The sequence below is a fragment of the Xenopus laevis genome, chromosome 2S (genome assembly GCF_017654675.1).
Source record: "Xenopus laevis strain J_2021 chromosome 2S, Xenopus_laevis_v10.1, whole genome shotgun sequence".
In the NCBI taxonomy this organism is placed as follows: domain Eukaryota; kingdom Metazoa; phylum Chordata; class Amphibia; order Anura; family Pipidae; genus Xenopus; species Xenopus laevis.
In genome coordinates, this window is record NC_054374.1 from 94,005,171 (window position 1) to 94,020,682 (window position 15,512).

The window sequence follows — 15,512 nt, forward strand, 5'->3', positions numbered from 1 at the left end:
GTAACCCCTAGCAACCAGCCAGATGTTTATTTTCAAACAGCTGACCAGTGTATGCTGGTTGCTATGGTATACAAGACATTTAGGGGCACATTTACTTAGCTTGAGTGAAGGAATACTTCGACCATCGAATTGGCTACTTCGACCTTCGACTACGACTTCAACTCGAACGATTCGAACTAAAAATTGTTCGGCTATTCGACCATTCGATAGATGAAGTACTGTCTCTTTAAAAAAACTTCAATCCCCTACTTCGCCAGCTAAAACCTACCGAGGTGCAATGTTAGCCTATGGGGAAGGTCCCCATAGACTTTCTTAGCTTTTTTTAATCGTAGATAAATCGTTCGATCAATGGATTAAAATCCTTTGAATCGTTCGATTCTGCCCCTAACTGTAGCAATATAAATATAGAGCATTTCCTTTACCTTTACCACATATGGGGTAAGAAAAGCATTGCTCTGTATGTTAACCTCTCAAATAGAGGGAGCATTCAGTTTAAGCCTTTTGTACTGTTTGGATCATTTGCAGATGATGCAGTATAGAGGGGGTTTTTTTTGTCATTTCTTGCCAGTTTTCATTTTGATATTATGTTTGCCTATTTAAAGAAACAGTAACACCAAAAAATTAAAGTGTTTTGAAGTAATGAGAATATAATGTACTGTAAATTGTCAATATAAATTAATTTCATTAATTAAGAATATTCAGTGATTTCAGATTATGGTTCGCTTCAAAACTAGAATAACTGCGGCAACATTTGATGCTACATAGATTTTAGGATGGTAAAATAAGGGTTATTTTTATGTATAAAATGGCCAATCATATCATAAAGCTAATAAATGTTTTAAAACAATTTCAGTAACTACCTGTAATTCAAGAATCTCACCTTGAATAGAACCAGAGAGCATGAAATATATACAAAGAAGACAACAAAAAGTTGCAATGCATTGCAAAAGTTTTTTTTTATTTTGAAAAGAATTTGAACTGTCAAAAACAGTAATGCATTTCAAATAAAAATGTTCTGTACAGTGTAAGTGCTTTCTAAAAGGATGTAAACACATTAGACTATAATATTAGTTATAAAAGGACACTCACACTTGCTTATGTAGGTGGTCAAAAAGCACTATTTAAGTCCAAACAACCATTTTAGAGAAAAATGTTTTATTATAAGCTGTTACACAGGATACAGTAATAATTGATATAAAAATGATTGGCAACATGCATATTTTACTTGGATAATTTCGTTGGCGTACAGTATTATCTATTTTAATAAATAATGACCACTAGAAGCTGAGATATATATATATATACCTGTATATATATATATATATATATATATATATATATATATATATATATATATATATATATATATATATATATATATATATATATATACAGCATACACACAGTATATACATGCATGGTAATAGAAATCAATGTAAGGTATTGTTATCCCTCTAACAAAACCTGCAGCTGCAAAGATGCAGTTAACAGAAGGTGGAATGTTGCAAGGAGAATGACATGTAATTATTTTTGTGTTCCAGAGAACACAATAAAGCCCACAAGCTGAAAACAAAGGAAGCTAATTAGGATTTTCAAATAGGTGAAAAAGGAAAGGAATTGGAAGTTTAGCAATATGTAAGGTGTTAGTTCTGTTTAGATTAAATTAAGCATAAGCAAGATTTTGTTTTATTCTTTGTGTAATAATTCTATGAGATACTGAGATATAAGGTATGTTATGCATTTCTGATCTACACAGATATAAATAAATTATTGAGCAATCAAGATGTTTAAAAGTTTTTAAAGTTTTATATATGTATATTAGAACAAGTTAAAAAAGCCTAAAATATACAAAAAGGTATACATTAGTGATGGGCGAATTTGTGCCGTTTCGCCGAAAAATTTGCGAATTTCGAAACCCGTTTTTGACGCCGGCGCCCGTTTTTTCGACGCCGGCGCCCGTTTTTTGCGCCGGCGTCCGTTTTTCGCGAATTTATTCACTGGCGGCGAAACACGCAAATTCGCCGCGAATTCGCGCCTGGCGAATAAATTCGCCCATCACTAGTATACATATTTGTTTGCCTAATAAAGTCATTTTTCATTAAATATTCTATTGTACTCTCTACCTTTAGGGGGTTATTTACTAAACTCCAAATGCAAAAATCACCAATTTTATTAAACCCAGAGGATGGAAAAGTCAGAATCTGAAAATCTGGCATCTCAGACCTGTCGAGGTTGCATATAAATCAATGGATGAAGTCCCAATGATTTTTTGATGTGCGCTGGCTTTCGGGCACTACCCCAACGTTTTCTGAGTTTTCAGGTGAAAATTACGAAAATATTTTTGATCGGAGTTTGTAGCAGAGAATACTGAGATAAATTCGGACCCCTTATAAATATAAATAACCCCCTTAGCCTATTCAAAAACATAAAATTAAATCCCTATAATCTCTATAATCTATCGATTAGTGAATTGCCGATGTCCCTGCCAGTGGTAACTTCGCTCTTTAGTGAATCTGCCCCAATGTGTTTGAAATGTTATAAAAAGTTTAAACATTGAAATGCAGATGACGCTTTATCCCTGAGGCACAGGTTATGCTCAGCTTTAAACTTTTTCAGCCATAAATAGAATATTGTATTTTAAGATGGAAGGTTAGTGAATAGAAACATGACAGACCTTCCACAACATTAAACTCATACTTTCTGTTAAAAGTCCTGGAACTGACAGGATAGGCTTTCGGTATTATTAAATCTTCTAAACAAAAAGGGAAATTGTTCCATACTTACAGTGATTTCTCTTTGTCATACCCCATGTCATACTCATGGGACATAGCAAGTTAACGGTCTGTTGATGGGCGAATCTAACCTGTTTCACTTCGCTGAAAATTGACAGAACAGTGAAAATTTGCTGAAATGCATTGAAGTCTATGGTCGACAATTTTTTTCACCCATTAAAGTCTATAGGCGTAATTTGTGAGGTGAAACTATGTAAAATTTCACTCATCATTATAACTGTCCCAAATGGGAGGGTAAAATTTCCTAACAAAGAAATCTAGATTACAGAATGTACTCTAACTGCATACCAGATAAATCCCAAGAACAATGAAACCTCTACAGGTGAAAATAGAAAGAAATGCACAGTACCAAATCTGCAAACTCCTTCATTTCTGGAAACAGACTGAACCAGAAGAAGAGGAAAGTGCAAATAGCCTGCTTAAGGAAAAGGAGTAGGAATCAAAAAAGGCAAAAGCCAACACCAAAGTAATGCCACTAAGTGTGGAAAAAGTCTGCCACTCTCACCGGGAAGAGAGAGCTAATGCCTTTGAAAAGAGAAGTGGATAGAACCACAGAGTAAACTCCTCGCTGCCCACTTCTTACCAGCACACCCATAATAAGTGTGCTCACAGAAAAAAACACTATTAAAAATAGCTCCAGTAGTATGGAACCTGCAAGAGAAGACTTTGCAGGAAGAAGAAACATACAGTCAATAACATTCTATATGTACAAGACCTGTATAAAATACATGCATAAATCTCTGTGTAGTATAGAAGTCAACTTATCCTGTACCATATGTAGAAACACAGTCAGTACAAAATCCCCTAGTCACGGCTCTATAAAGAATACCAGGCCCAAATTTGTGGTGAGGGCACAAAGGCCAGGGCCTAGGGTGGTGAAATATTAGGGTAAAATTAATTTGTGTCATACATACTTTGTGTCAGACTATGAACTACCAGATACTAATACTTCCTTATCTAAGGTAAACCTATTCTAAAGCTACTGTACACCCCTAATTTAGGGGGAAACAGGGCCGGATTTACATAGCGGGCACCCCTAGGCCCACTGGCGTTCGTTGCCTGGCCCCCTCCCTTTTATTTAGGCAAATTTTTATCATTGTGCAATGGGAATTGGCCCACTGGAGATTTAAAAAACTATTTTATCTCTTGCGCATCTACAGTGTTTCTGAACCAATGTGGGTGTGGTTGGGCAGCATGCCACCCCCTAAAATCCTGCTGCCCTAGGCCTTGGTGGCCTTTCCACTAATCCGGGGAAAAGACCCCTGCTACAATAATACACAAGCCCATAAGCAGTCATGCCATAAATGGACCTTCCTAACAGCCAATACTAAAATGTTAGTAAGACATTAGTGACTACTGTATTCAGAGAAGTACAATACTTATATTCATCTCTTGGCTACTGCATTTAAAAATGTGTATAATACATACAAATAACATGGCTGCTGCATTTAAGCAAGTGTACAATACACATTCAGCACTTTTAATGATTTGAATGTTGCTTAAAACAAACATGACATAGGGCTCCCAGATCAATGGCATGATAACTAGGGATGTAGCGAACGGCGGAAAAAATGTTCGCGAACATATTCGCGAACATGCGTCCAAAAATGCGAACGGTTCGCGAACGTCGCGAACCCCATAGACTTCAATGGGAAGGCGAATTTTAAAAGCTAGAAAAGACATTTCTGGCCAGAAAAATGATTTTAAAGTTGTTTAAAGGGTGCAACGACCTGGACAGTGGCATGCCAGAGGGGGATCAAGGGCAAAAATGTATCTGAACAATACATTGTTGACACAGCGCTGCGTTTTGTGCTGTAAAGGGCAGAAATCACACTACGTCACTCAGGTGATGTTTCTGGACACGGAATGTGAAAAAGCTCACACAGCTAGGTGGCACTTGGTTAAAGACTGGGCAAACAATGCCTGCAAGGGCAAAGTATACAGTAGTGGATACGGAATATATTATTGCTGCTGTAAAAACATCACTCAGGTGATGTTTATGGACACGGAATTATTATTGTTATTTAGACAGAATGTGAAAAAGCTCACACAGCTAGGTGGCACTTGCATACCTCCCAACTGTCCCTCTTTTGACCACTCAACCCCCTGTCCCTCTTTTGTACTGGAAAGTCCCTCTTTTCTCTGCACTGAACAGCCAGAAAAAAACCAGTTTCTAACTTAATTGGCTTTTGGCAGAGAGCTCAAAACAGCTAACAGGTGCAAATAAGATACTTTGTAACAATTTTGACTCTGGTTGGTGCTGGTAGTGGTGAACTACTAGGAGGAGCAGCACACCAGTCCCTCTTTTCTCTGAACTGAACAGCCAGAAAAAAAACAGTTTCTAACTTAATTGGCTTTTGGCAGAGAGCTCAAAACAGCTAACAGGTGCAAATAAGATACTTTGTAACAATTTTGACTCTGGTTGGTGCTGGTAGTGGTGAACTACTAGGAGGAGCAGCACACCAGCCCCTCTTTTCTCTGAACTGAACAGCCAGAAAAAAAACAGTTTCTAACTTAATTAGCTTTCGGCAGAGAGCTTAGAACAGCTAACAGGTGCAAATAAGATACTTTGTAACAATTTTGACTCTGGTTGGTGCTGGTAGTGGTGAACTACTAGGAGGAGCAGCACACCAGTCCCACTCCCCAACACAACTAGACTAATAGCACTGGGCTCTTATAGTAGCAAAGTAAAAAAACAAAAAAGAAAATAAAAGCAGTCCTTACAAGGACTATTGGGTTACAGGCAGCAGTCAGCAGATGAGAGATCAGCAGCAGGACAGCTGCCCACAGCAGCTACATACAGAGCACTGCAGTAGAAGGTAGATTACTAGCCAGCAAAGCTACCTAACCTAAAATGTCCCTCAAATCCCTGCAGAGTTCTGTCCCTACAATACAGAGCAGTATCAAGTAGATTACTAGCCAGCAAAGTTACTATCAACTGTCCCTCAAATCACTCAACAGCTCTCTCCCTACACTAGCTCTTCCAAGCACACACAGGCAGAATGAAAAAACGCTGCAGGGCTTCAGTTTATATATGGAAGGGGAGTGGTCCAGGGGGTGTGGGGGTGGTCCAGGAGGGAGAGCTTCCTGATTGGCTGCCATGTCTGGGGTGAGAGGGCAAAAATAAGCGCCAGCTAAGGCGAACCCAAATTGGCGAACGTCGCGCGACGTTCGCGAACATTCGGCGGACGCGAACATTCGGCGGATGCGAACAGCCGATGTTCGCGCAAATTAGTTCGCGGGCGAACAGTCCGCGACATCCCTAATGATAACACCAGCTTACATACACACCAGAAAGCTGTATAATATATATATATATATATATATATATATATATATATATATATATATATATATATATATATATAGATGCAATCAGAAGCACTCACGGCTGCAGTGATCAAAGTATCTCTTTTATTGGAGTGTCACAAACTACCCCACATCAACGCGTTTCGGTTCTCTCAGAACCGTCGTCAGGATGCACCCAGTGGTCATCACATGATGTATAAATACAAACATCCACCAATCAGTGTGAAGCATCAATTAAATATTCATGTCAGTGAACCAACATATCATTAAAATGTTAATCACAGTTCCAATACCCATTGAAAACATATAAATAAGTGATAAAATCGTATAAAAACTGTAACAACGTGTTCCTAGAATTGTCATAATAGCGTGAGGTATAGTGTCCCCACTAAACATTGTGCATGCAAGTATATGTGATAAAACCTTTTTATATAGTTATAAATTTTTAAAAACATAGTAAACTGGGTTGTCATAGATGCCTCAAAGGAATAACCACTAAATTGGTTCAAAATTTCTCAAAAGGTGACCACTTAGAAAAACAATGATGCCGGTAAAAACTTTGTTACCGGCAAAGCTGCATATACATCCCAGCCAACCTACAGATATTCGTTCACCTTGAGGTGTAGATCATCTCAAAAAATAAATTAAATTAAATTAACAGTCAGGTTGTTTTGTATATATGTTTCTACTGCATACAAGATGCCCCGAATCCATATACCTAACGGACATTTTCTTTAGTCCCAACTAGTAATGGTTATTTAGAGTGGTTATTTGGCCTGACATGTTACTTAAATGGGTCCATTCCTGAGGTCATCCCCCCAACCCGGTTTCTAGTTCAACATTGCAAATATTAAAACAATTTTCAAAAAATTGTGGCAAAAAATCACCCTTACCTCAAACTCTAGTGACCCCTCTGTTATCTCTGACCCTTGTATAGTCAGAAGACAATAGAGGTAAAAAACTAAGACCTTAAACAACTTTAACAAAAATAACAAAAAATAACAAAAAATATGCTGACAGAATCATATAGAACTAATACGATCTATATAAAGATGGACAAACATGACATCTAGGTAAAATATATCATCTAAATAAAGCAAGCCAACGAATACATTTCATTGAGGCCTCAATGAAAAAGCAAGCCAACGAATACATTTCATTGAGGCCTCAATGAAATGTATTCGTTGGCTTGCTTTATTTAGATGATATATTTTACCTAGATGTCATGTTTGTCCATCTTTATATAGATCGTATTAGTTCTATATGATTCTGTCAGCATATTTTTTGTTATTTTTTGTTATTTTTGTTAAAGTTGTTTAAGGTCTTAGTTTTTTACCTCTATTGTCTTCTGACTATACAAGGGTCAGAGATAACAGAGGGGTCACTAGAGTTTGAGGTAAGGGTGATTTTTTGCCACAATTTTTTGAAAATTGTTTTAATATTTGCAATGTTGAACTAGAAACCGGGTTGGGGGGATGACCTCAGGAATGGACCCATTTAAGTAACATGTCAGGCCAAATAACCACTCTAAATAACCATTACTAGTTGGGACTAAAGAAAATGTCCGTTAGGTATATGGATTCGGGGCATCTTGTATGCAGTAGAAACATATATACAAAACAACCTGACTGTTAATTTAATTTATTTTTTGAGATGATCTACACCTCAAGGTGAACGAATATCTGTAGGTTGGCTGGGATGTATATGCAGCTTTGCCGGTAACAAAGTTTTTACCGGCATCATTGTTTTTCTAAGTGGTCACCTTTTGAGAAATTTTGAACCAATTTAGTGGTTATTCCTTTGAGGCATCTATGACAACCCAGTTTACTATGTTTTTAAAAATTTATAACTATATAAAAAGGTTTTATCACATATACTTGCATGCACAATGTTTAGTGGGGACACTATACCTCACGCTATTATGACAATTCTAGGAACACGTTGTTACAGTTTTTATACGATTTTATCACTTATTTATATGTTTTCAATGGGTATTGGAACTGTGATTAACATTTTAATGATATGTTGGTTCACTGACATGAATATTTAATTGATGCTTCACACTGATTGGTGGATGTTTGTATTTATACATCATGTGATGACCACTGGGTGCATCCTGACGACGGTTCTGAGAGAACCGAAACGCGTTGATGTGGGGTAGTTTGTGACACTCCAATAAAAGAGATACTTTGATCACTGCAACCGTGAGTGCTTCTGATTGCATCTATTTGTTCTCCTTTGAGGAGCACCCGGGACTTGATTTATTGAGGGTGAGTGCCGGTGAAGCATTTGATTATATATATATATATATATCCATAACAGCATAACTATAAACACTTTTTTATATTCCTTTAAGACTCCAAAGCACAAGCGCACTGAGATGATTTAGTATATACATTCAGTTTGGTTGTTGCATTAATTAGTGCCCAAACCAGAAAGATGTGAACATGCAGGCCCGAATTTGTGGAAAGGTCACAAAGGCCCAGGCCTAGGGTAGCAGAATTTTAGAGGGGTGGCATGACCACCCACACCCATATTGGTTAGGAAGCACTGGGGATTCACAGGAGATACAATTGTTTTTAAAATTTGTTGTTCACCAATACCCAGTACTCCAGTGTGCACAAAGGAAGGGGAGGAGACAGAGGCGTTGAACATCAGCGGGCCTAGGGGTACCTGCTATGTAAATCCGGCCCTGTGAACATGTACACTCAGGTATGGTTGTTGTAATTAGCTAACTCCAAATCTACAGAATGTTTAAGTATAAAAATGCAGGTTTGGATGCTACATCAGCCAGCACCAAAACCATTGAAATGCTTTAGCATACATATTCAGGTTACATTAGCCAGCACAGCTCTAGGACCAGTGACATGTTTTAACATACATATTCAGGTTTGGTTACTAAATTAGCCAGCGCTGAACCAATGAAATATTTTAGTATGCATATTCAGGTTACATTAGCCAGCTCCAGAACCAATGACATTTTTTTTTATACATATTCAGGTTACATTAGCCAGCTCCATAACCAATGAAATATTTTAGCATGCATATTCAGGTTCCACCCCACCCTGACCAGTGCATACCTATCGGTCGGCTGGGAGAGATTGCCAGGCAGGTCAGACAGGTGGAAGCAGTTTTGGGCCAGTGGGCCCGCTGGCTTTTTTTTCTCTGTGTCCTGCCTGCCTACTTCTACCCTGCATCAGAATCTATCTCAATATTTTCTACTACAAACTTCGATCCAATCCACTCGGTTTTTTACGCTCATTTATTATTACAATTTCCCGAAAAATTTCTTTGCAGGAAAAAATACGATTTTTTTGGATTTTTCCATCCGATTTTAACAGTTTTCATGACTTTTTCGGAATTCACCCGAAAACTCAGAAAACTTCGGGGTATTGCACAAAACCCAGCGCACATAAAAAATCATTGGGACTTCTCCCATTGACTTATATGCAACCCCGACAGGTCTGAGATCCCGGATTTTCTGATTCAGACTTTTCTATCCTCTGGGTTTAATAAATTCCGAAAAATTTGTGATTTTTTAAAAGTGAGATTTTATAAAAAAAAAAAAAAAAATCAAGAAGTGAATGTGCGGAGTAACGTCCATTCGCCAGAGCAAAAATTTGCCTGGTGATAGTGTGTGAATAAGCACTAGCGTCTGTCTCTTTCGCTAGCAAAGTTATGCCTCGCCTGTTAGTAAATCGGCAATGTGCCTGAAAGCGGTAATCACTTCGCCCTATAGTAAATCTGCCGTACGAGTTGTTGTGGATAACAAGTAGTCTGATTCTGGGCAATGACATTCTGTGGCCACTAAAGCAAATAAAGTTCTGTCTTGCATATAAAAGGGCATAAACTCAAAGGATGAAAACATAATTTTGTCTGTTTATAGGTAAAGAGGCGGTAAGCCCTCACCTGGAGTATGCAGTGCAGTTTTGGGCTCCAGTCCTTTAGAGGGAAATAAATGAACTTGAGAGAGTGCAGAGTCGTGCAAATTAATTGGTTAGAGGGATGGAAGACTTAAATTATGAGGGTCGACTGTCAAGGATATGATTACACTCATTCGAAGAAGCGTAGGTGGCTCTTCACAATGAGGGCAGTGAGGTTGTGGAATGCACTGCTGGGTGATGTTGTGATGGTTGATTCTGTTAATGCCTTTGAGAGTAGCTTGGATGATTTCTTGGACATAATTGCCAAGGCTACTGTGACTGGGTTTCATTTGGAGGGGATGAACTTGATGGACTTTGGTCTTTTTTAAACCCTATGTAACTATTGTAACTATGAATTTTTAGAGGTTTTAGAGATATTCTCTATTCGATTTACTTACTTTTTATGATCGGATCTTTTAATCATAGTTTCAAAAAGCTCTAAAACCACATAAACGTGACCTGTAATGAATGGGCCTTTCCGTTTGTCACCATCGCCTTCATTGACATAGAAAGTTGGTTCCGAACTGGTATATTCGTATTTCATTTATTTATTGATGATACATGTTATTGAGCTGTCCCTGCGCTGCAACTCCCACTACCCACTCCTTTCACTTAACTGACCTCCTTCTCTGCATATTAAGGGGCAGATTTACTAAGCTCGAGTGATTTTTCGAATTTCAAAAACTTCGAATTTCGAAGTACATTTTTGGGTACTTCAGCCATCGAATAGGCTATATTTGACTTTGATTCGAACGTTTCGAAGTAAAAATCGTTCAACTATTTGACCATTCGATAATGGAAGTGCTATCTCTTTAAAAATAATTTGACTTCATACTTCGCCAAATTAAAGCTACTGAAGTGCAATGTTAGCCTATGGGGACCTTCCACAGCACTTTTCTACGTTTTTTTTGGTCAAATAAAAATCTCTCGATCGATCGCTAAAAAATTGTTTGAATCGTTCAATTCGAACGATTTAATCGTTCGATCTAATTTATTTTTATTCGACCGCAGGATTGCCAAATTTGTTGAAAAAACTTCGAATTCGATATTCAAATTCAAAGTTTTTAAATTCGATGGTCGAATTTTGAAGTATTTTGTACTTCGAAATTCAACCCTTAGTAAATCTGCCCCTAACTTTATACGAAATATGTATAATTTATTATTTGTTCACATGGTAAATTCATCTTATACCATAACTTGTAGACTGTATAATAACATGTATATAGTAAATCTTATTATCTGTGGAAGATGGACTTTAAGGCACCTATTGGCACTAGGCATTTAAATAATATTTATTATATTCAATTATTCATGAGGTGAGTCAATTCAGATCTGAAAAGTGCCCTTTTAATGAGCATTGTTGGTAAATATTGTAGCAAGAGTAATGTTTTTTTTGCTTTCGCTCATACACTAAATGGAACGGGTTTAACTTGTGTCAAAACAATGAGTGACATTTGTTCTAGTGTAAAGCAGCATATTAATTGCTTGTAAAGCAGAAAGGTACACGACTTGGATTTGTATGGGAACAATTTAATTTTAGTATTTTTTATAGAATTGGCCAGCTCACATGATGCTCAGGGAATTAAGATGCATTTTTTATGGAACCTAGGGGGTTATGTATCAAAGTCCGATTTGATCTCAATATTTTCTACTACAAACTCCGATCAAATCCGCTTGGGATTTTTACGCGTATTTATTATTAAATTATTATTTGTTATTATTTGTTATTATTACAATTTCCTTGAAAATTTGCTTTGCGGGAAAAAAATGGATTTTCACAATTTTTCTGGATTTTTCCATCTGGTTTTCACGGATTTTAAAATTTTTTCAGAATTTTCACACAAAAACTCAAAAAATTGCGGGGTATTGCATGAAACCCAGCACACATCAAAAAATCATTGGGACTTTTCCCATTGCAACCTCGACAGGTCTGAGATGCCAGATTTTCTGATTTGGACTTTTCCATTCGGAGTTTAGTAAATTACCCCCCTAGACTTATAGAATTTATATATTTTCCAGATTCACCACTACGATTTACTGGAGGGTGCAATAGCCCTCCACAGTCTGGCACATCATGTTCAAAAATTTTAACTGTGTTATTGCAACCAACGTGTGCAGAATAACAATGGTTAGCATATCATTTTATGCAGAGCTTTCCTTAGGGAAGTAAGGATTGAGGTGAGGTGCAAATCAGTAGGGATTACCCCAACCATTTGCTAATTTCTGTAGTAAATTACAGTACATTTCTTGAATCTCACACTGACAGCATTTATGTATTTTTAAGAGCTTCTCTGAAATCTAATAAAGCCCCTTATTGAAGTCAAGTGAATTAGATAGGATAGTCTCCAGACAGCAGAAGGTTATTCAGTGATTCTGAAGGAAAGAAAAGTCTAATGAGGCTGTTACTCTGCTGTTACAAATGGGCTTATAAATGGGATTCTCTTTCAGGGCCTGTAATTTCCTGGAACTAATTGTTACAAATATTTCTACTTCAATGGCTTTATTCCAATGTGGCTTTGTTTTTTAACTTTTATCAAATTAATTTCAACTGAAGAATTCAAATAAACGTACAGTACATTTTTATTAAAAAAATCACATGCTTAAATACAAGATTGGAGTTCTGCTCCTTGTTATCTACATAATTTACTTTGTGCACTCACTGATTGATTTGCTTTGAGTGTGGATGTAGAAATGTCAGAAAGAAAGGATTACAGTTATTGTGACTATTTTAAAGTGAAGATGTAATGAAGTTTTTATTATAAAAACGTATGCATTATTTAGATTTTAAACCACATATATATAAGAAACATTTTTGTGCTTAGTATTCTATTTTGAAAATACTTCTAAGTATTTAGCCACAAAATAAAATCTAGATTATATGTTCAAAGAAATTATTTCTATAAGGATCATTTGCAGCTGTGAAAAAAACAGTCTCCTTAATGTTCGCTCTAATATTCAGAGCAACCTAATTTGAATAAGTAAAAGAAAGAATCTTTGGTAGTTAGAACTTAATTATTTGTAATATGCACTGCTAAAGAAAATGAAAAACATAAATTAAATATCTCTGCAAGAGTGTTAATGGAAGAGTGAATCTTATTAAAATATTTTATGGTTTGTTTAAAAAAAAAAATAGCCAGAAGAAAATGCTTGCATAGTGTGATTGCTAAATACAAAATGATATATGTACGAGTGTTCAATGAATCTTCAGGTGCTTGTGTGTTTCCATTAAGAACAGAATATGTGAATGTTTGACTTCAAGACTTGATCTAACTTTATTATTTTACCTTCAAACTGCATCCATCATAGGTGGAGGTTTTATTCTTTTTCTCTGTCTAAACTTGGCTTAATTGGCAGACATTAAGGGGTAGATTTATCAAGGGTCGAAGTGAATTCGAGGGAATTTTCGAAGTAAAAAAATTCAAAATTCAAAGTAATTTTTTGGATACTTCGACCATCTAATAGGATACTACGACTTCGAATTTACTTTTAATTCAATTCGAAGTAAAAATAGTTTGAATATTCGACCATTCGATAATCAAAGTACTGTCTCTTTAAAAAAAACTTTGGCTTCAATACTTCGCCAAATTAAACTTGCCGAAGTGCTATGTTAGCCTATGGGGACCTTCTACAACCATTTTCTAAGTCTTTGCACATCGAAGTATAATCGTTCTATCGAACGATTTTACTACGATCGTTCAATGGCCAAATTCGGTGAAAAATACTTCGTCTTCGATATTCGAATTCAAAGTATTTTAATTCGATGGTGAATTTCAAAGTATTTTACACTTCGAAATTTGACCCTTGATAAATCTGCCCCTTACCCTTGAGACAGTGTTGGCTTGGATAAACAGCCTTCTTGAGGCCATATTTATTGAGAGGTTGATCACATGGTAAAGTATTTAAATTAACCCTTTTGCTGTCCCCAAAAATTCTAATCAGAATTTGTCACTCCGTCATTGATATAATAAGCAACCTTTATGCAGCCAGGAATTTGACAGGTACAATTAAATTATTAACATAAAAGAGCTTAAATCTTGCAGTATGTATTAGTTCTTAAAGCAGCAACATAGAATAAAATGTGCACCCCTGTCTAGCCTCAGTCCAAGGTTCTACATATGCAGATACACATACTGTAAATGTGAATTAGTGCACACTTCATTGTGGACACACATCACTGCTTCAGGAAGAAAATAGGGTGACAAGAATACATTCTCATACTTTGGCAGCAATATATTCATGAGGGGTGTTATGTGTTATTGTGTCCCATGTACACCATCTAAATGTTCACTAACTTGCAAAATTTTCAAAAAAATCGTCATGAGATTGGTTAAAGGTATTAGATAATACAACATTCATCTGCATAAAGACCAATATGATTATCTTTGGAACCTAATTGTATTTCCAATATATCATTTGAGTTATACTTTATTTTTTGTACTTAGATTTCGACCTTTGACTACGACTTCGAATCGAAGGATTCGATGTAAAAATCGTTCGACTATACGACCATTCGATAGTCGAAGTACTGACTCTTTAAAAAAAACTTCGACCCCCTAGTTCGGCATCTAAAAGCTACCGAAGTCAATGTTAGCCTATGGGGAAGGTCCCCATAGGCTAGGCTAACTTTTTTTGATCGAAGGATATTCCTTCGATCGTTGGATTCGAAGGATTTAATCGTTCGATCGAAGGAATTATCCTACGATCGTTCGATCGTGCTATCTGCCCTAAATCCTTTGACTTCGATATTCAAAGTCGAAGGATTTTAGTTCCTAGTCGAATATCGAGGGTTAATTAACCCTCGATATTCGACCCTAAGTGAATCAGCCCCGTAATGTAGGGGTTAATAGATCTCCATTTGCTACCCTAGCTAATAATTTTCTGTGTAGACATGTGAAATGACATGTATAAAAAGTATATTCACTTGAATGCTTTTTCAGCATCCAACAATAATATTAGTAATGGTGTTCTACAGTATTTGTATGTATTGAGCATACTATATCTATGAAAAGTCTTGTTATCAGAAGATTGCTGACCTCTAAAAAATCCAACTTGATCCATTTCAGTAATGTCATATATGCTGTCTTGAAGTGTATTTGATAATATCTTTGCAAAAAATTCCTAGCCACAATTTAATAATTGGATATTTTAGTTTTATACTTACTTTCTTTAGTATAGCAGTTACCATTTCTTCTGGAAAGTATTTTATTGACATTATAGAATTATACAATTCTATTGGTTTAGTAGTGAAGGATTGGGAATATGTTCTATAATAAATTACAGGAAAGCCATCTACTTCTGGGGCTTTATGTAATGGTGTAGATTAAATTACATTTTCAATTTCCTGTTGAGGTATTGGTAAATTAAGATCATTTCTTTTTTCTGGGTTTAACCAAGACAACTTGATCTCTGTTAAGTAGTCATATACTTGGGAGTTAGTCAGAATTGAACTATTTTTTTTACTTAATATTTTGTATTATAGAGTTTAATT